The 22,541-nt window shown below is 39.7% G+C and overlaps 1 long non-coding RNA gene across 3 annotated transcripts in view; it reads left to right on the top strand.

Moving 5' to 3' along the window:
• The first annotated feature begins 4,944 nt into the window (after positions 1 to 4,944).
• LOC106509908 (uncharacterized) overlaps positions 4,945 to 22,541 on the top strand; it is a 35,033-nt gene continuing 17,436 nt past the window's right edge. For 2 of the 3 annotated variants that reach the window (XR_002342844.2, XR_014839825.1), the window contains exons 1-2: positions 4,945 to 5,900; positions 7,024 to 7,638. This is a non-coding gene — a long non-coding RNA (uncharacterized LOC106509908). The remainder of the gene's footprint in view (positions 5,901 to 7,023; positions 7,639 to 22,541) is intronic. The other variant, XR_014839824.1, reaches the window with a different exon arrangement.

The raw sequence follows: 22,541 nt of genomic DNA, 5'->3' as shown, positions 1-22,541 counted from the left end.
CGCTGGATCCTTAACCCACTGAGCGAGGCCATGGATTGAACACGCAACCTCATGGTTCCTAGTCAGATTTGTTAACCACTGAGCCACGATGGGAACTCCCGATCTACATTTCTTGAAGAAGGGCTAAGAATAAAGAACAGAACAGGAGGGGCTGGCATGATGTCATTGCCAAGATGTGACCTTAGTCACTTTGAGTATCACTTTGAGTTGTTCACGATGATTTTGCAATGGTTATCACCTTTACCTGTGTGACCCAGCACATAAATCTAGAAAGATTTACCAAAAACAAATCGGAAACACCTTGAAATAAACACACAGACTTCAATTTTGAAACTATTTTTGTGCATAATAAAAACAGTACCCTTGCATTACAAGAAAGTAACGAAATAATTCTGGGATGTATGAGAATGGAGTTGTTTGGGGTTTGGTGCCTCTTTTCAGGGTCCATATCCCCTCTTTCGGCAGAGCAAAAGCTGAAGATTTAAAGCCAACTTAACCACTGCGCCACGACGGGTACTCCTGACCAGCTGAGGTTTATGAATGCCCAGTATCCTCCTCATCTGTAGAATGGGATTCTTTTTTATTTTCCTGCTGCTGTTGTGTCTTTCTTTTTTTTTTTCTTTTTATGGCTGTACCTGCGGCATACAGAAGTTCTCGGGCCAGGGGTCGAATCAGAACTGCAGCGGCAGGCCCACGGCACAACCATGGCAACACCAGATCTGAGCGGCATCTGTGACCTATGCTGCAGCTTGTGGCAATACCAGATCCTTATCCCACTGAGCGAAGCCAGGGATTGAATCTGCAGCTTCAGAGACACTATGTCGGGTCCTTAGCCTGCTAAGCCACAAAAGGAACTCCTAGAATGGGATTCTTCCAGAACTCATCTTAGTTCAGGAAGAATCAAATGCAGGACTGCATGCTTGACTCCCAGCACATCCTTGACACTTCATGAGGCCCTAGAATAACAGCAACTATGGTGAAATGTATCAGGCCCAGTGTGGGAACTACAGTCTTGCAGTGTAGTCTTAAAACTTTGATTCTTCTTCTGTCCCCCAGTAGACATCATAAATATAATGAATGAAATCGCTGTGTTGTATAAAATGAAAAAAATCAACAATCTGGAAAATATCACCCCATCTTGAATATATACAAAGCATAGGCATAAACTATGTCTAGTGAGCATGAAACGGTTCCTTACCCCAGGGGGGATGTTGTTGCCAGAAAAAGACAATATTCGTGTCCAGCTCTTATAGCTCAAGGCATTTTTGTTTGTTTGTTTGTTTTGTTTTGTTTTGTTTTTTAGGGCTGTACCAGTGGCAAGTGGAAGTTCCCAGGCTAGGGGTCAAATTGGAGCTGCAGCTACCAGCCTACACCACAGCCACAGCAACGCTGGATCCAAGCTGCATCTTTGACCTACACCACAGCTCATGGCAACGCTGAGTCCTTTACCCATTGTGCAAGGCCAGGGATCGAACCCGTGTCCTCATGGATACTAGTGGAGTTTGTTACCACTGAGCCACAACAGGAACTCCTCAAGGCATATTTGGAAGTGAGATTGAAGTGGGGGGGGGGGATTGAGGCACAGTAAACAGCCACGGGAAATGGGGTGTGTATGAAGTAATGGGGAATCATTTGGACAGAACTCTGACCTTCTTCCCACCAAGGGTACAGGAGGATGGGAATGTCCCTCCCCCACCATAGTCAAGAAGAGGGTGTCTGAGAGAGAATGCACAAGGAAGCCCAGGTCCCTTGGGCAATTATTGTAGGCTTGCAGTGTAGCAGTGGAAATGAAACAGCTAAAGGAACTGAAGCAGTGTGTATGTAAGTCCTGAGAAAGGAACCGGGCAATCAGCGAGGCTAACAACTTGCCAAAGTTCAAATGCTAAAATGCAGGTGAGCGGACACAGGTACAGAGAGCAGATATAATAAGAGCTTTATTCGTAGCCTGGGGAGGAGATATGGGCACTGGTCACTAGTTACAATTCAGGATAAGACCACTGGGTACTGCGCACAGGTCATTTTATTCTATAAATAATGCTGAGTGTCTTTGAATCCCACTCCCCAATACAAACACACACGCAGACACACAGACACACATAGACACACACACACACACACACACACACACACACACACACTTAAAATTCTTCTAATACTTAAAGATCTTTTATAGGTATGTTTAAAGAGAAAGATAACAATGAGGTCATACTGTACAGCACAGGAACTATAACCAATCTTGGGGTAGAACATGATGGGAGATAAATATGAGAGAAAAATGTATGACTGGGTCATTTTGCGGTACAGTAGACATTGGCATAGCATTGTAAATCAACTATATTTTAATAAAAATAAAATACTAATAATAAAGAGAATGAAATAAAAGATAAAAATAAAGAGAAAGATAAGTGAATGGTCTCATAGCATTGCTCACCCTCCCCAATCCCAGGGCAGGGCCAGTACGATCCACGGTAGGGGAGCTAAAGATTGCGCAGAGATTACTGTATTCACTGTTTACTCTGCATAACAATATTGCCACAGACACAGAAGCTTAAATCACTGACATTTCTTAACTCACAATTTCTGTGGGTCAGGAGTCTGGGCACGGATTAGGTGGTCCCTCTGTAAAGTGGCAAACTAGTGTCAGCCAAACTGAGTACTCACCTGAAGGTCAGCTGGTGAAGGATCCACTGCCAAGTTCACATGGTTGTCAGCTTTCAAATCCCTGCAGGCTGCTGGACGGAGGGCCTTGGTTTCTGTCTCCCACAGATTTGCCTCAGTTCCCTGCCTTGTGCCTTATTCTTTAGAGCAGCTCCCCAAATGGCAGCCTGTTGCTTTAAAGCCCAATGCAAAAGTACTTAGTATTTCAAAACATTTTATAATTTTTTTTGCAACTTTTAGAGGTTACTTTCCTTTTACAGTTATTGTAATATATTGGCCATACTCCCCATGTCCTACAATCACTTGAGCCTGTCTTATACCTAAGAGTTTGTATCTCCCACTCCCCACCCTTATATTTCCCCTCCCCTCACTGGTAATCACTAGTTTGTTCTCTAAATCTATGAGTCGGATTCTTTTTTTTTTATATTTTATTCCCTAGGTGGTTGTATTTTTTTTATGTTTCACATATAAGTGATATCATATAGTATATGTCTTTCTGTGTCTGACTTATTTCACTTAGCACAAGTCCATCCATGTTGCTGCCAATGGCAAAATTTCATTCTTTTTAAAAAGAGATGTATTTATTATGTTCATACACTGCTGCATCATGGAACTGAATTACAACCTTAAGACGTAACCCAATGGACATTCCAAAGAGTCCCACACTCACAACAAGATGGAACAAGGAACACGGCACTTGAGATTTCAAGGCAAATACTTTTTTTTTTTTTTTTTTTTTGTCTTTTTGCTATTTCTTTGGGCCGCTCCCACGGCATATGGAGGTTCCCAGGCTAGGGGTCGAATCGGAGCTGTAGCCACTGGCCTACACCACAGCCACAGCAACACGGGATCTGAGCCACATCTGCGACCTACACCACAGCTCATGGCAACGCCGGATCCTTAACCCACTGAGCAAGGCCAGGGATTGAACCCGCAACCTCATGGTTCCTACTCAGATTCGTTAACCACTGAGCCAGGACAGGAACTCTGCAAATATTTTTGTATCATGATCAAAATGATTAGCTTCAGTGACTGATAAAGCATGTATAGACGTTGAATTTGAGAACAGCTGCAGTCTGTGTGCATGAATATACAAAAAAGATTATCTGCCTAAAATCAATCTTTGCAGTTCTGGAAAAAGAGAGAAGATGAAAATAACTCTTTGTGGCAATGACTGACATGTTCTGGCCAGGCATTCTTTGTTAATAGAACAGCCGAGAATTAGACAAATTGGAGCTGGAAAGCATTCCTGACATAATGTGGCTGATGGGCCTGTGGAAAGGCAACAACTACGCCTGTGGGATGTGCTCACTGCTTTCCTGAGCTCTTTTTAAATAATCCAAGCTGTGAAGCTTTCCCTGGGAAGCTGATTCTCCGAAATGGGCAAAATGTTCATATTATACTGTCTAATCTGTGCTAGATCATTCATTGAGTCCAGGACTGTCCAATAAAACTTTCTGTTATGATGTAAGTATTTCCTAAATGCACTTTTAGATATTGTAGTCACTAGCCATTTGTGACTATTGAGCATTTGAAATAGGGCTGGTGTGGCTAGGAGCTAAATTTTTAACTCTGTATAATTTAAATTAATTTAAATTTAAATGTTCACGTGTTTAGTGACTGCCCTATTGGATGTCAGAGCTATACATTCATTTATTTAAAAATATTTCCCACATATCTACTAAAGGACCTCTTTGAAGTTGGTTGCTATGTATCTTTGAAGAAGAATACTGGGTAATATATTTTTTTAAATGATATGAAGAAGGTAAGCTGGGTTCACAAATATTTAGAATAAGAGTTAATTTTAGTAAGACACACATACAATTTTATGAGAATCGATATACATGTACCTGATGATAAACTAGTTTTGTAATAGGGAAGAACAAATCTGAATCCACACTGGGTCTGTTTTTTCTTACTTTAAACTTTGTATTCTATAGATTTTGCTGCAAGTTAAGATTGTTGCCTACTGCCTGAAATATACAGGGCAGCCCATTCTCAGGCTCTGGCTTTTAAAGGTATAATGTTTTTCCATTCATAGATAAAAACGTTGCAGATAAGAGAATAACATTTATCTTGTTGGAAGTTTATGGAAACATCATGACCTGACCTATGACAGTTGTAAGAGCAAAGGATTCTGGCACCAAGAAGTTCGCAACAACCAACCACATTTCCTCTCCTTTGAGTATAAAAGAAGCCTGAACTCTAACTCAGGGAAAATGGTTCTTTGGGACACTGGTCCACCATCGTCTCAGTCTGCTGGCTTTCCAGATAAAGTCACTGTTCCTTGCCCCAACACCTTGTCTCAAGATTTATTGGCCTGTTCTGTGGTAAGCAGTATGAGCTTGGACTGGATAACATTTAATTTTACTTATTTATTTATAATTATATTGATTCAAAAGTAATTTAAAAAGGCAGAGGCAAAAATCAGGTGTTTTTTCATTCTAAAGATGAATTTGTGTTGATTCTGGGGTGGAATTCCAGGCAGAAGGAACAGAAAAGGCTGAGTAAAGGGTCTCAGAAACAGCTGTTTTGTGCATGATGGATTAGACGAGAAGGATCTGGAGATTACACAAAGAGGCATAGGAATTACATATTATCTGTATCCAGGAAATAGTTAAAAAGGTAATGTTTTTGCATATTTAAAAATATCAGAAGAAAAAATATGAGGAATTTCTGAGATCGGATTATATAAGTCCTAATCACAAATGCTTCTTTATCATCTGTCGCCTGCACAACAAAAACTAGTCGCTTTTCCAACAGACTAGATCTATCTACTGAATTATGGCAAGAACGTCCCCAGAGAAATCAGAGGAAGCCCTATCTGATGGAGCCAGTTTCAAGTACTGCTTATTTAAAGAAACAGTGTCAAGTTTACCATGGGGAGCATACTCTTATATGGCCTGGGTGTTCAATTCAAGGAGTTACTATTTTATACTTGTAGCAGTGACATGCTTTTGCCTACAAGTACTGATGAAAACCTTCTCACTGAGCAAGAATTTCAGTTTGGGGGAATAGAAATTGCAGTATGGGGACGGAATGTCTCTATCTTCCAAGCAGAGAGCTTCAGCAAAAGTCAAGTCATATAATTATCATCCAGCAACAGGAAAATGGAAGCAATTCCCCAGAGCAACTTCTGCCAACCAAATACCATCAACAGGAGGAAGAGAAACAAGTGTGGTCCTGGGGGCTCCCAGGCACGTTATGACCATGGTTGCATTTAACCTTTACAACTCCATGAGGTAGGTAATAATAGTTTGAATTTATGGTTAAGCAAGTCTAGCTCTATGCAGGCTCACAACGTTTTTAAAGTCATAAGGAGAGTCTGTGTCAGACAAAGTTAAGTTGGTCTTACTCTAGAGCTGCTGTCCCTTTCATTTCATCATGCCTCTTTTATTTTTCTATTATTGAATTATAGTTGACGTAAAATAATGTGTTAGTTTCAGATATACTACTGATGAGTTTCAGGTATATTATCTGATTTTTTATAGATTACACTGCATACAAAGTTATTGTAAATATTAACTATATTTCCTGTGCTGTACCTTACATCCTTGTAACTTCTTTATTTTATACCGAGTAGTTTGTACCTCATAATCCCCTTCATCTGTTTTGCCTGTTTTCCTTTGCAACAACATGAGTAGATCTGGAGTGTATTATCCTTAGTGAAATAAGTCGGACAGGGAAAGACAAATAATGTATGTTCTCACTTATATGTGGAATCTGAAAAATCAAACAAACAAATATAACAAAAAGGAACTCACAGATACAGAAAACACAATGCCCCCTTTAAGCTCTCTATCTCCTTCAGCCTCAGGTGGCAAGGTACAGCTGTACAAGCTCAGGGAGTGAGGGGAATAAAGTAAGACAGCTGATGGTTATGCATGATAGAGTACGATAGCATCCTTGAAGAAATGGCATTCGGGTCCAGAGCAGTGGGTGGGTGGGGTACCTTGTGGTTGAATAGAACCAGGGGGACTTCATGGAGGAGGTGACATCGATGATCGATTTGAAATGCAGCTAAGACTTGGCAGTGGAGTGGAAGGAATGCTACAGGAGAAGAGGAGGCAGCCTAAGTGACAGAAAAGCTTTACTGAAAAATCTGTGTCACTTCTGGCTGGAGACTCAGAGGGAGAATAAATTTCTGAATTAAGTGGAATGGAATGTTCTGTGGCTGAAAAGAACCCCCACATGTACGTCAGATAGGTACAGTTAGAGGAAGGGAAAACCTATCATTTCAAAGCTTCAAACTAATATTTGTTATCTACATAGGAAAACAGAATTTACCTTGGGGCCAGAATAATACATTGTTTGTGAAAATCATTTCGTTCACAATGATTAATTATGTACTCTTCTTTTGGCCAGACCCTGGGGAGAGACAAACAAAAAAACCTGTGGTTCCAGCCACATTGCAGCTCAGGAGCCTGTTTGGAGAGACCAGATTGACTGTGTTATGCAGGAGAAGCACAAATGTATGGGTGAGGCTGTCCTAACCTTTTTCGAAGGAGGCTGGAGAAGAGGTTCAGTAGGTGGCATGGAATTTGCAAGGTTCAGGGATGACGGATGGAGTAGGAGGGAATGGTGTCCTGGGCAGAAGGAACAGTATGTGCAAAGGCCCTACTGTAAGGAGTCATTTAGTAGCTTATATTTTTCTGGGACTTAGGAGAGACTCATGAAACTGAAGTCCTTATAGCAAAGCAGAGGGCAGCAAAGGAGGGTGTTGGAGAATATTCAGAGGTTGGAGTGCTCAGAGCCTTATGGGGGAAGAGGATTTTATTTTGAGCACCAGGATTACACAATTGTAGAGTAAACACCACCTATTGTTCTTGGGAAAAGGAAAGTCACAATGACCCTGAGAGCATGAAAAGAAAATACAGTTCCTGAAGTTGCAACAAAGTTTGCAGAGATACAGTTCTTCCTAAAACATAAAGAATTTTCAGACTGGCAGGCCAGCTCTTCAACATGTTCCTTGGAATTCAGGTCAGTTGTTTGCTCTTGTAAAGCATAGTCTTGCCTTGTTTTGGTACTCACGTGGCTCATTGCAGACTAGGGTGCAGTGTCCTGCAGGGCTCATGCATGTTTGCTCTCTGTTTACCTCTAGCTGGAGACTGTGATAAAGGACAAAATCAGACTTTGTGCTATCCTGCTCTGGACGACCCACCCACAGAATTTAAGAATGAATAACCCTGATTTTCTGTCATGGCTCAGCAGTAACGGACCCGGCCAGTATCCCTGAGGACATGGGTTTGACCCCTGGTCTTGCTCGTTGGGTTAAGGATCCAGTGTTACTGTGAGCTGTGGTGTAGGCCGGCAGCTGCGGCTCCAAGTCACTCCCTAGCCTGGGAACTTCCATATGCTATGGGTGTGGACCTAAAAAAGACAAAAAAAAAAAAAAAAAAAAAAAAAAGAATGAATAAACCCAAATGTACTAGAGTTCAATCATTCTGTTCCAAAGAGATTTTGTTTTCCTTTGGGTCTACAATTTAGGACCACACCCTGTGGGTGAGACTAGGGTTCCCACAAAGGGGAAGTGGTAGTCCCACTATGATTCATCCTAGGATGAGACAAATTTGAGGATAAGAAATCAGGGTGGGGGGAGGCTGCCTTGAGACCAGAGAATGGTGACCCTCTTTTCTGTCTGAGACTCTGTGAGGGTCCGGTGGAACATTTAAGTTCTGCAAAGCAACTTGCCACAGTTTGTGCAGGCTGGCCAGCGTCACAGGGGAGCCCTGCTTGTGACAGACAGATGGTGAGTTTCAGTGTGTGGACCTTGAAAGCTGTCAAATCTTTGAAGGATTGCAACTTACTCTCTGTGTTGTTCTTTGGTTCTTCCTTTATCCTGTCCGGGTATTGATGCCGTAAAGGAGACAATGAGGCCTGGAAACATAGCCAAATGGGAAAACAGGAGATGCTGAGCACTGCTGAAACAGGAAAGGAACTGGAGTAGGGGGTCGACCGGGGTCTGAAGTGGGAGCTCTCAATTTGTAGTGTGAGGATTTAATGGGCGTACCGTATTAAATGGTGCAGCGCCCAGTACAGCGCCCCTTGCTGGAGAGGGCTAGCCAAACCAGTAGAAGGGTGGAGAAAGGGCATGGATGCAGGTCTGGGGAGGGTGCTGAAGGAACGGTGCATAGCACCCGGAGCGGGTTTGAAGGACATACATGTGTTGGTGTCCCCAGGGCTTAATCACAGGGGGTATTGGGAGATGAGGATGAAATGTCAATCAACAGGCCACACTTTGAGGAATCTCATACGTCATGCCAAGAAGCTTGGATATGGCAAATGGATATCTTTCCATGGGGGAATGTCTTCGTCAGCTTGGGATTTGCAAGGGAATGCTCTAGTTTCAGTGGCAGGAATGAAGGAAAGGAGGCACGTTGGGTGGCAACTGTACAGGAGAGAGACAAGAACAGTAGATCCCAGTCAATGACGGTAACGCTGGCGAGAAGGAGATATCTGATTTAAAAAAGGGGGAATCTGGAGTTCCTGTTGTGGCTCAGCGGAAACGAATCTGACTAGTATCCATGAGAACGCGGGTTCCATCCCTGGCCTCGCTCAGTGGGATAAGGACCCGGTGTTGCCGTGAGCTGTGGTGTAGGTCTCAGCCTTGGCTTGGATCCCACATTGCTGCGGCTGTGGCGTAGACCTGTGGCTACAGCTCTGATTCAACCTCTAGCCTAAGAACCTCCATACACTGAGGGCGCAGCCCTAAAAAGACCCCCTCCCCCCAAAAAAGGTGGCATCATGAACACGGGATAGATTGAGTGCTGGTGGATGGAGGGATAAGAGTCCTATTTATATATGTGCCTGCTTTCATCAAACGATTAGCATTGTCTACTTCACACAGGATGAGTACATAATTCTATTGGCCAAGTGTCTCATTTCCTGATTACTGTGAGTTTATACCTGGATGGTTCAAATAGTCATCAAGCCATTATAGAATAAAGAGACAGACTTTCATTTCTGATTTCAAAACAGAGTGCTGAAGAATTTCAGCAGGTCCACAGACGAGCAACATGAGAGCTGCGTTAGACAGGGACTCTCCAGGAAGCTCTAGGGAGTTAGGGTCATATTAAGGCAAAAAGACCGAGATCCACTTAATTGGAATATTTAACACTCAAGGAAGGTTGGTTACACTCAGATGTCTGTTATCACAAAGCCACCCAAACCACTGGTTTCAGATCTGGAAAGTATTCCTTCTCTGGGGAGGTGGAAGAGAACTGCATGGTCTTACAGCATAGCCAGCATGTCTGACCAGTGGGCAGGAGAAAAGATCCCTTCAAGTTGGACTGAGCATCACAGAGGCTGCCAGGGGTGCTGAGGCTGAAGTTCTGGAATCACCTCCAATACCTCAGGCTCTCAGGGATGCTTTAAGAATTGTCTCCTCTGGAAGCTGGAGATGGGAGTTTATGACTTCAGGTATCCATTCGGCTCTGAAATTTCATATTCGTTCCACTGTGAGGCTCCTTTTATGTTTGCTGAAGAGGAAAGCCAAAGCAGGCTTTCCATCTTTTTGAAGAGAAATTGTATCTTGTCTCTAATTGAATGTATTAGTATAGAAATACTCCTGTGGTATTTGTGATGGTTCTCATCCTTTTGAAGAAATAATCATTTGGCATGCCTGAGCATTACTAGCCTGAGGGGAAAAAATTAAATGTAGGTCCTGTTAATTTGTAGTTTGTCATTATCTGAAGTGAAGTAGACCTGGACAACTACGTTTGCAGAATTTTATGGAAACACAGAAGAACAATGTCGTTGGGGAAATAGGGAGCCCCTTCTGAAGAAAAGTTTTAAATTATTAGTAAGACATTTGTAAACCTAATACCAGTGAATTTCCTATCTATCTCTTTTTGTCACTTATCGAAGACGCGTGCCCTTTCTGTAAGTTTGCTTTACCCTTCCCTCTCTGTGCCAGAAAGAACGGACGCCCCCACCGCCTCATCACTTTGCATGGCTATGCAGTAGTTGTCAGATGACGTAAGTATGACGTTGATGGGTTGGTTTCCCCACTGGACCCAGAGCACCAGGACGTCTTTGGCCAGGACACTGTTCTCTGTGTTGCTGGCTTTTTGGCCCAGACCTTTGCTTAGGTTAGAGGCTCAGTCATTACACGGTGGATAGAATAGTTCTTCTCCCAAATGATGAAGAACCACTAAGGTTAGCAGTATTAACTAAACCTAGCTGAAGGCGAATGAACTTTGTTGTAGAACAGGGTGTCACAAACTCAAATGCTGAACAGATTCCATGTATCTGGTATGCTGGTGGCCAGGGTCAAAAACAAGAAGACAGTGTATGGCCTGGGACCCAACTGAGGAGGGCATGCCTTCCCCAAAGTCCTTTTTAATCAATGAAAAAAATAGAGAACGAATAAAAGAAAAGCACTAAGGGGTACATGGCCTATGTCATGCCTTCAAATTACAGACAAGAATATAAACTCCATGAGGACAGGCGTTTTTATTGATTTTCGTCACTGTTGTATCACTAGCACTGTCTGGTGCTGTGAAATAATAAGTGTTTTTATATGAATTATTGAAAGAATAAAATGAGTCAAATAAAACACTTCTATAGGCTTGATTTAGCCCTTGGGACAGCCAATTTGCAACCTTGTTTTATAAAGCACTCTTTTTTTTTTTTGGCCACACCCATGGCATATGGAAGTTTCCAGGCTGGGAACTGAATCTGTGCCATGGCAATGACAATGCTGGATCCTTCACCCACCAAGCCACAAGGGAACTCCTATAAAGCATTCTTTAATTCATTCTTTTTCCTAATTTGGACTGGCTTGTTTCCTCCACAGATTCCATCCCCATTAAAATCACAAAATTTTAGCATCAAGTGGGCCTCTTGAAATGATCTTATTCCAATTAGGATCGTTTGTTTTTATTGGTCTTGCCTCTATCTTTTGATACCATTTTCTTTCTTAAGAAGAAAGCAACAAACCAAATCTGCTCCCTACCCACAATGCTCCAACTCACCTCACCCCAAACTCAAAACACAACCATGGATACCTTTTCAAGGATTAACCCTGGACCCATACTACTTTTTCTATAACTCTGGGTCACTTTGCTTATTAGCAGTGGAACTTTAAAGGACCGTAGACACTAAGACTTTCTTATTTATACCTCAAGTTGATGAATTCACTGGATTTTCCGGTGTGGTGTAGATACAGGTTCAGTGCAGCTTGAGTGTTACTGTGAAAGCAGATTTCCATTCAATGTGTCATTAAAAATATCCCAAGGGGAGGGTTTAGCAAGATTGGATAATTAATAATATTAAGAAATTATTTTTAAAATATGATAGTATTTTGGTTATGTTTCTAAAAAATTTTACCTATCATATATATATGTGTGTCATGATATATTACCTACTATGTATATTCATATATAAGAATATATTTATATGTGACAGTTCTTTATGCTTGGGACTTGCTTCAAGTAATTCAAGAAGAATGCAGAATTAGATGAAGATAATGAGGAAGCTTGGTGACAGACACACAGTTGACAAACACCACTCTTTTTTGAATATGTATTTGTTGACTTAAAAAATGCACAGTGTGAGAGTTGTGAGTGGAGTTTTATTTGGGGCAAAATGAGGAGACTAGCCTGGGAGGCAGCATTTCTTATCTCTCTGAGGATATGCTCTGAGAAAAGAGGTGGAGCTAGGATTTATAGGAGCTTTGCAACAAAGGGCAGGTAGTGACAAAAGACGACTTAATAAAAGAAAACCAGACATCTCAAGTTAAGGAATTTAGCACTTTTCTGTGTATGGGAAGATGCAAAGGCCTGGGCTCACAGAAATATGCCTTTGATATGCACCTCAGCTGTCTGGGGCCAGGGTCCTGTGTTTTCACATCCTGACTTTCCTCAGTGCTCACCATTGGGAGTGGCTGCAGTCTGATGGCTGCTAGATGGCAGGTATTCTTTGCTTCCTTCATGAGATCCCTCAGGGTTCACCAGTTCACCCTAGGAGCTGGCTGCAGTCACTGATGGCTGTGATATCCTTTGTTTACTGATATGGCAGGCAATAGTTTATTTCTCATATTTAAAATTTTCCACTTTAAAAAAAGATAGTAAAAACATCCAAAGTAATCTCTTTACCATTGGAGATCAATGATACTTAGGTTTTAGGGTACCTATATTTTAATATATCTCATATTGCAAAATAGAGTAAATTACTTATATAGTAAAATACAGCTTTATTTTAGCTGTATTTTGTGAAGAGCATCTTTATTTTATCAACTGTACCTATATTTTCACTTAGCTTAGCTATGGGACTAACCTGGCAGGAATTATAGTGATTTAGCAGGAATAGAGACCACCATGTTTAGCCTCCTCACTGTGTGGGAGGAGGAATTGTGCTTACCAGTGTTAAGTATTTTTTTTTTAAGGTCAAGCTTGTTTGTTTTGGGGGGTCTTTGGCTATGAGTTGAGATCTGGGGAAGTGAAAATAAGTGGAGGATGCAGGGAACTTAGCCTGGTATACCAAACTAAAGAACTTGGATTTGGTATGAAAGGCAAAGTAGGGCTGGAACCCTTCTAGAGAGGGAAAGTGATGCTGAACTTGGTGCCAAGGGGAAGAATGTCTAACACGCAGACCAGATATCAGCCGTGGAACTCTGTTTCAGGTTGTTCAGGAATCCAGATCCAAGCCCCACTCACGTTTAGATGCTAGAAGTGGGTGAGAATGTGGGAGAGAAAAAGCCAGAACACCATGCTGAGGGAGGATCAGCAGGTTTGGGGGTCCACGAGGCTTAGGGGGGAAGAGGAGAAAAGAGTGAGCAAGGATCCTTGTTTGTATGGTCTTCAATACTTTTGCCTCCTTTAGATAAGCACAGACGACCGTATGGCCAGAGGCTAGGCAGGCAGTGTAAGAGACCAAGGCAAAGACAAAAGCAAATTTATTCTTGTATAGATGAATTTAATAGCTCAGTTTAACGTCATGCAGCATCATGCATGTCAGGTACTCACTGTTGAGCCTGGACTCATTTAAAAACAAATAGATGCTACTTATCAACGCCACAACATTAAATATCATATGTACACATGCTAGCCGAACAACAGCTGTGTTTTGCTGCTTTAGACTAGAACACAGCAGGCATTTTTTTTTTTTTCTGAACCATTTCAGTTCTGAGGAAAAAATAAACATAGACAGAGAAGGAAAAATGGACAGTAGGCAACATGCTTGCATTTACTTGGGAAAAGCCTGGTTTTTAAAGAACCAGAGAAATGAAGGCGGAGGCTGTTTTGTATCTTTCCACTCTCACTGCCCCTGACTTCCTCCAAGGCTTAGAAATAAACATGTCCAGGATTATATTCCAAAAGATTTCCCTAACATTTATCATGTCTTCAAAATGAGCCAATCTCTATTTTCAAATATGATTTAGTAAGAGGAGGATTGCCTTTGGAGTCACTGAGACTGGCAATTAAATTCCAGGCTAGATGACCAGAGGTAAATTGCTTGGAACCTTGGTTTCCTGATTGTGTAATGGGAAGATATTACTCAAACTACAGTATTACAATCACTGCAAATGTTCATGCTTCTGGGTACCTAACCATTGACAATAATTATTACTCCAGAGGGTCAAGATGTTTTACTTTTGAAACATGAGGAATATAAACATGTAGCTTCCACATAAGATTATACATCCTTGAACCCTGGGCCAGGGTCATTGCCTACAACAGGACAGATGTTCAGTCAATGTCTAAGTGAAATCCCTTGCCTAAAAAATAAAATTATTTGTGCATTTATTTGTATCTGCATTGGAGAACTTCATTGCTCTTCTATTAGATTCCAGTGATCCAGACCAATAAGTGTATCTTTGTTTAAGAATCAGGGATTAATGTCAACTACTAAAAATAAATCCAGGCACCAGGCTAAATATATATTCACCATGTCAAAGTACCATGTGATAAAGCAGTAGGACAGTGATACACATTTATATTGAATCCCCAGTTTCCTTTCCAATAGAGTTAGAAGGTAGATTTTTTTCCCCTGTGTTTTCCTCAAATAGAAGCACCCTTTTTCTCTTGCTTATGTTCCCACGCTCAAGCAAAATGTAAGGTTATAAACTTAACACCAGCAAAGCTAGCCTGTCATGGCTGTTTTGCAAAGGGTCCATTAGCTAGAAGCTTGTTCAACAACACGAGAAAGGGTTCAGGTTGTGAATATTAAGTAGACAAATGCCTCTCTCGAGAGTCCCATGCCCTAATTTCTGGAATTGGGAATATGTTACATTCCAAAGAAAAAGGAAATTGACAAAGCAGCTGAGATGGTCTCCCAGCTGACAGCCAGCAGGAAATGGATAATGTCTGAAACAGTGCCTTGAAACTATGCTATTGGAGCTCTCCGTGGCGCAGCGAGCGGGTTAAGGATCTGGCACTGTCGTTGCAAGTGGCTTGGGTCACTGCTGTGGCTTGGGTTTGACCCCAGGCTCAGGAATTTCCACATGCCGCAGGCGTGTCCAAAAAACAAAAACAAAAACCGCGTCACATTTTTTATGGTGGGAGAGCTAGTCTAGTACAAGTGAATTTGTTAAAATGCAGAAACCAAACATTTTTGAGCAGAAGGATGGCATGGTGAGATAAGTGTTTTAAAAAGTAGCAATTATTACACCAAAGAGAAACAGATGAGAGTACTTATTGGAGTGAAATTTAGCTGACAGAATTATTGGACTATGGTGACACACTGAAATGAGGGTAGAGATATGGCATGATTTTAGGATGGCAGTGAAATTTAAGCCAGAAATTTTATATACAAAGTGGGGAACTCAGAAAGGAGAGCAAGTTTGCTTATTGGAGGGAATAATTTTGGATTGGAGGAAATCTCAGAAGTGGGTACAGAATGACTTTCTACTACTTTTCTGACCCAGTCACTTTGATGTAGAGGTTGCTAGGCTCTGCTTTGACTATCTAAGATGTTTCAAAACAAACGTTTAAACTAAAACTATCCAACGTTGCTTGTATAATGCACTGAATTGTCTGTAACATCATTGCATTGGGGTTAAAATGGTATATTCTACAACAAATTCCATTAAGTCATTTAAACGTTTTTTTTTTTTTTTTTTCTTTTTACAGCTGCACTTGTAGCATATAGAAGTTCCTGGCTAGGGGTCCAATCAGAGCTGCAGTTGTGGCCTACAGCCACAGCCACAGCAACACTGGATCCAAGCCACATCTGCAACCTGTGGCAGAGCCCGCAGTAACACCGGATCCTTATACCACTGAGCGAGGCCAGGGATCAAACCCACAACTTCACAGAGACAATGTTGGGTCCTTAACCCGCTGAGCCACAACAGGAACTTCCAGTCATTTAAATTCTTTTTCTTTTCCCTTTTCTTTCTTTCTTTCTTTCTTTCTTTCTTTCTTTCTTTCTTTCTTTCTTTCTTTCTTTCTTTCTTTCTTTCTTTCTTTCTTTCTTTTTCTTTCTCTTTCAAACTGTTTCCAATGTCTTCTATTCTTATTTTCATAAAATTATTTTTTAGTAATCCATTATTTTCATATAACTTTTGTACTAAACATGAATTTACTGATAGTTTTGGTTTCTAGAAAATAATATAGATTATAGCTTCTGCTACGTGCATTTTTATATGAAGGCTATTATTACTAAGTTCAATTTTTCTAGGCAACATTGTGCAAGTTCACATTATGTCAAGAATTTTTGTGCCTCTATCAATTTAAGTAACTAATGAAGCTTATATAGATTTCTGTCCCTTTTATTTTTACATTTTCTACTACTGATGTTATATACTGAATGAAAGATGGATAATTTATGTTCGTACCATAGCTCATCCACAGATAAATAACTGAGAACAATTCTAGGATTGTGGCATTGTCAAAATTCTTTACCTGCATCAAAATGAATTTTTCCACTTTAAGGTATTTTATTTATCCTAGGGTTGCTCTTTCTATAAGTGGGGCTGCATGGCTATTATTTCTTTCTGGGACAGGGTTTCTGGATGCCACCCATCAGTATCCAGATGGAAGGATGTCTGCTTTGGACCTGGCTTGTATGGATAATATGCAACTCAAACAATTTTTTTCATTTAGTTCTTACTCTTGGTTCATTTTTAATACGCTGACTAAACCCAGGGAGGAAAACAAGCAAATTGCTATGTTCCAAGATTCCCTGGGAGTCAGTCATAAATAGGTGTATTTGGAACAATATAAGATTAGCCAAAGCCATCTGGTATATTGACTGCTGACTTTTAAAAGCACAGCAGGTCAAAATGAACTCAAGATTTGAAATTGGTAGGGTTAAAATATCCTACTGCACTCAGAAACCATTGCTAGATTTAAAGGAGCAGTTAAGAAAGAGAGTAAAAATAAATTTTCACCTTCAGAGTTGCAAAGATGATGAGATAGTATTCTAGACTGGGTATCCTATAAAAATATATTTTATGAACACAGATTTATTTTTTCTCCTTGAAAATTATTTAAGTAAATTATAGCAAAAACTCCTGAACAGAATTTTACAGCTTTTAGCACTGGAAACTTGATTGAGCAAGTCATATTTTCAGATAATTTACTGCCAATAATCGCTGATATTATATTAAGCCTCCATCTTCTAAAAACAAAGATTTCCTGGAGTGGCGTTACTTTTCTTACTGCAGGGTTTATTTCTTGATGTGGTACATTTTAAAAACAGGCCGAGTTTTCCATGTGGTCTAGAGATCAGAGAAGAATGAGCGAAACACTTTATGGAGGAGGCATACACACACACGCACATACACATGTGTATAAATATATGTGTGTGTGTATGTATACGTGTGTATATATTTGCCACTTTTGATGCAAAGAGATAGTTGTGGGAATGAGCAAGGTATATGTCAGGAACCCAGTCTGCTTTTCTGAGATATATTTCTCACTGTTCCATATTCCCCACACTAAATCTGCTGCTAGCTGTGCAGGCCTAAAAAAATCCTCCTACATTTCTGCCTTTTCATCTTCAAATGGGGACATTTGCAGCAGAAAAAATCAGAACAATACTGCTATCCTGTAGTTGAAGTCTTGTTTTCAAGGTCATTGCTTCAACTAACTCCTATGACAAAAGCTGTCTTTTAGATATGAGTATTTCTGCTTGACTGAAGACATAACTAAGCGACTTGCCCCAAGTTGCCTGGCCAGGATCCCCATCTTTTGCCACAATTCTTCTCTTAAAAATTATACTGATCCTTCTGCTGTGCCCATCTCTATCTCTTCAACCAAATAGGAGATTGTTTTGATCAAATATTACTTTTATTAAAAAACACAAATTCAAAAAGGTACATGCACCCCAATGTTCCTAGCAGCATTATTTACAATTGCCAAGATATAGAAGCAACCAAAGTGTCCGTCAACAGATGAACAGATAAAGAAGATGTGGTGTGTGTGTGTGTGTGTGTGTGTGTGTGTGTGTGTGTATTATATATAATTAAATACAACTCAGACATAAAATGAGATAATGCCATTTGCAGCAACATGGTGAACATGGAGGGCATTATGCTAAGTGGAATAAGTCAGACAGAGAAAGACAAATACTGTGTAATATTGCCTATATGTGGAATCTAAAAAATACAATGGACTAGTGACTATAACAAAAAAGAAGCAGACTCACAGATATAGAGAGCAACCTAGTGGCTCCTAGTGGGGAGAGAGATGGGGGAGGGCCATATTGGGGTGGGGGAGGGAGGGACACAACTATTGGGTATAAAAGGTTATACTGTACAACATGGGGAATAAAGTCAATATTTTGTAATAACAGTAAATGGAGTGTAACTATTAAATTGTATAAAAAGAAAATTAAAAAATTACTGTTATTATTTTCAAAATTTTCACCAGTTTTTGTTGTTTATATTAAGTAATGAGTGATTACAAACACGTGGTTTTATGATATGGGAAAAGTATAAAAATCAGCAGTCATGCAAACCTTGTTCCCACATTGTGTCATACAAGTGGGACATCATTTTTCCCTGAGCTCAGACTGCCCTTTCCTATCCAGGACCAACTCTCTGCTCTGCTCCCCACAGCCCACAGAACTTCCACCTTAATGTTTGTGTCCCTTACACCTTGACTTTGCTCTGTAGTTTATTCACTGATGAATGTATCTGTGGCTAGTATTCAATTGTTAAGCACTTGTAAACCTGTTTGGAAAATATCAAAGTATTTTCTCATCAGTCAGTAAGCAGTTGTTATCCCAAGACTATTTTGGATATTTTGGAACATTCACTGGCTCTGGGTGTTCAGGCTAATATCATGAAACCTTCTGCACTTTCCCATGATCTGGAAAATAAAAGTTACTGCCAGGCATGTCAGTGATCCTCCAGAAGAAGGGGAAAGCTCCTTTTATGACTCTTATTGTTTGATTGGCCAGTGTCTGTATGGTGCTAGTTGTTAAATATTTATAGCATCTCAAATAACACGCTGTTTATTATTTTAATTGTCTAGTTGTTTCTAAATGGTTACAGTCAACTCTCACTGTGCATCTTACTCCATTTATCACTATATCAGCATCTACTTATCCCACAAATTATCCAGTTATTTGATAATATGAAAACTGCTATTATATTTTCTACATCTTTTAGGTGCCTATGAATAAGAGTTTCTCCAGGTAAATGAGTCTGGGAAGATTGATAGGTAGTTTTGCCTGAAAATGTCATTTTTTTTTTCTTTGCTTTTACCTTTTTTGGCTGCACCTGTAGTATATGGAAGTTCCAGGGCCAGGGATTGAATCTGAGCCACAATTTTCACCTGTGCCACAGCTGCAGCAGTGCCAGACGGGCCAGGGATTGAACCAGCAATGCCACAGAGATGAGTCAGATCATTAACCCAGTGTGCCACACTGGGAACTCCAAAAATGTCATTATTTTTCAAAATGGCTATACCATTTTATACTCCCACCAGTAGTGTAAAATAGTTCCCGGTATCTATATCACTGCAAACACTTGATATTGACAGTATTTTAAAATTTCCAAGTTGGTAAATAAAAAATTATATTTCCTTGGGTTTTAAGCATTTTCCAAATGGCTTACAAGACTGCATATTTTCATATGTGTATTTCCCATCCATGTTTTTCTTTGAAATTCTTATTTAAATTCTTATTGTATTGGAGTATTTTTTTTTTTTTTTTTTTTTAGTTTGCAAAATTTATATTTTCTTCAGTTGTGTGCTTTGGCTATTATTTCACAGTTTTTAACTTGTCATTTCACTTTCTTTATGGTACTCTTTGGTAAGTAGAAGATTTCAAATTTTAATGTAGTCAAAGCTATCAGTATATTTTTTTGTTTGTATTTTTTGTGTATATGAAACTCTCTCTTAAACCATAAAGATATTCTCCTGTGTTACCTTGTAAGAGTCTTATACTTTTTACTTTTCATATTTAGATGTTTAATCACCTATATATTTTTATATAAATTAAGTAAGATGCAGTTTATTTCCTGATATGGAAAACCAATTGACCTAGTCCTATTTCCTTTTACATGTGTTTCTAACTGATCTTGACTGCCTTATGTGTCATAACTGAAATTTCAGTATATGGTAATGTGTTTCTGGCTTCTTCCAGTCTGTTCTACTAATCTGTATATCACAATGTCTTACTAACTACCCCTTTAAAATAATTTTCAGCACTTGGAGCAGCTATGATAGTATATTATCATTTCCACAGTGTTAAAAATTACTTTATCTATGCATAATTTACATATAGTAGAACACACTCATTTGGAGTATAGTCCAGTAACATAAACTCAAAAGTTTTTATTTCAAAAAAATTTTTCACTGGAGTATAGTTGATTTACAATGTTTCAGGTGTACTACAAGGTGATTCAGCTACATACACATATTCTTTTTCAGGTTCTTTTCTGTTATAGGTTATTACAAGATATTGACTATAGCTAGCTCCCTGTGCTATACAGTAGGTGTTTGTTGTTTATCTACTTTATACATAGTAATCTGTATCTGTTAATCCCAAACTCCTAATTTATCTTTCCCCAACACCCGCCCCCCCGCCTTGCTATCCCCTTTGGTAACCCTAAGTTTGTTTTCTATGTCTATGAGTCTATTTCTGTTTTGTAAATAAGTTTGTATAATTTTCTAGATTATACATATAGATGAAACCATAAGATCCCTGTCTTTCTCTGTCTGACATACTAAGTATGATAACCTCCAGGTCCATCCATGTTGCTGCAAATGGTTTATTTCATTCTTTTTTATAGCTGAGTAATATTCCATTATATCTATATCACATCTTCTTTATATGTTCATCCGTTGATGGACATTTAGGTTGCTTCCATGTCTTGGCTACTGTAAATAGTGTTGCTATTAATATTGGGGTGCATGTATCTTTTCCAATTATGCTTTCTTCCCCCCTAAATATATGCCCAGGAGTGAAATTGATGTAGTTCTATTTTTAGTTTTTTAAGGGACCTCCATATTGTTTTCCACAGTTAACCCCAATAACTCTTGAGTCTGTATACAACTGTGTAACAACCACCATAACATTTAAGAAACAACTATTTTAGACTTGAACAACAGCAGCTCAGGACGATGAACCCTGAGAGAAGGGTGACACAGGAAAGAAGTGATAGGATGGCTTTGCTTTCTGCTTAGAGTTTGTTCTGGAAACATAGTAACGTGGTGCAGAGAGGGGCATCCAGGCAGATCAGAGCAATCTTGCTGCCTGAGAAGACAAACATTGAGGTGCAGGGAGGCTGAGGCAGGTGTGATTTTCAGGGCAGAGTACTAGGGAGGAGGAAGCTAAGTAGAAAAAGAGCTCCAGAAATCTGTCTATGGCTCTTGAATTTGTTGCTGAATATTAAGCTGAGTAACTCTCAGAGCCCACACCAGGGCCAACAACCTTAGAGTTCTGACCAGACCGAATAGAAAGACCTCACTGAATACCTGAAGCATCCAGTAAAGACCCCAGAAGGGCCATGCTTAAACTAGTCATACTAGTAGTACTAAGCTAGCAGCAACCTAGTCCAAAATCTTCAGAAGCAAGGATACAGTCTTCTCCCTGAAAACTTTTCTTAAAATTTTAATGAAAAGGAAGTCAGGGATCAGGTGAAAATGGCTGCCTCCTCCCCATTGCCAATTTTATATTTGGGAAAGAAAAATCACTCTCTTACCAGAATATATTGTACTACACAAACTAGGTCTATTAAAGACAATCCATTAATACAAATGCTTCCTCTGACTGCATGAATTGGTTCACATTAGTCCAAGTTTGCTGGATTTGATTTGTTGTACCCTCTCTCTAAAATAAGCCGTCTGAGAGACAAGAGAACTTTTTCTTTTTTTTCTTTCTTTCTTTCTTTCTTTCTTTCTTTCTTTCTTTCTTTTTAAATGAGTGACACCTTTATTTCGTACTCTGGATTTGTACTTCTGCTCAAACTACTGCTGAAATACCCAAAGGCTATCCTGTAAGAAATAACAGAGTTCACCCATCTCAATATAGTTTGGCTTCATAAAAAACCACGTGGCCCTGGTATGGTTTCCCTTTGATTTTAATGGGGTTTTCCATAGTCTGGCACTAAATCCAGGATCATCATTCAAAAAAAAATAAATCTTCAAGAATGTAGGAATGTTTGTTCAGAACTGACTCATCCACCTTTTTAACAGATGTGGAAAAATAAGATTTCATCCAGTATGGCCCCAGAACAATCCTACACTCAAGTAATTTCCTTGAGACTTTCAAAAATATTACCTGCTTGGCATAATAGAGATAATAAATGATGTGTTTTGTAGCAGATCACTTAAGAGAAATAAGAGAATGAGAAACTTGCAATTCTTTTTTCCCCACTTAGTAGACTAGTTATAAGTTCCAAAATACAAAGGGATATTTTTAGAATTAGATCTGCAAGCACATTGTACCCAAGATGGGATTTGAGTGAACTCCAATACAGAAAAGTCATT

This window comes from Sus scrofa, chromosome 3 (assembly GCF_054392235.1).
Source record: "Sus scrofa isolate SSC_HxYL_T2T_F1_AM1 chromosome 3, Sscrofa_HxYL_maternal_Yorkshire_Landrace_v2.0, whole genome shotgun sequence".
Lineage (NCBI taxonomy): Eukaryota > Metazoa > Chordata > Mammalia > Artiodactyla > Suidae > Sus > Sus scrofa.
This window is presented reverse-complemented; position numbering and strand designations above follow the sequence as displayed.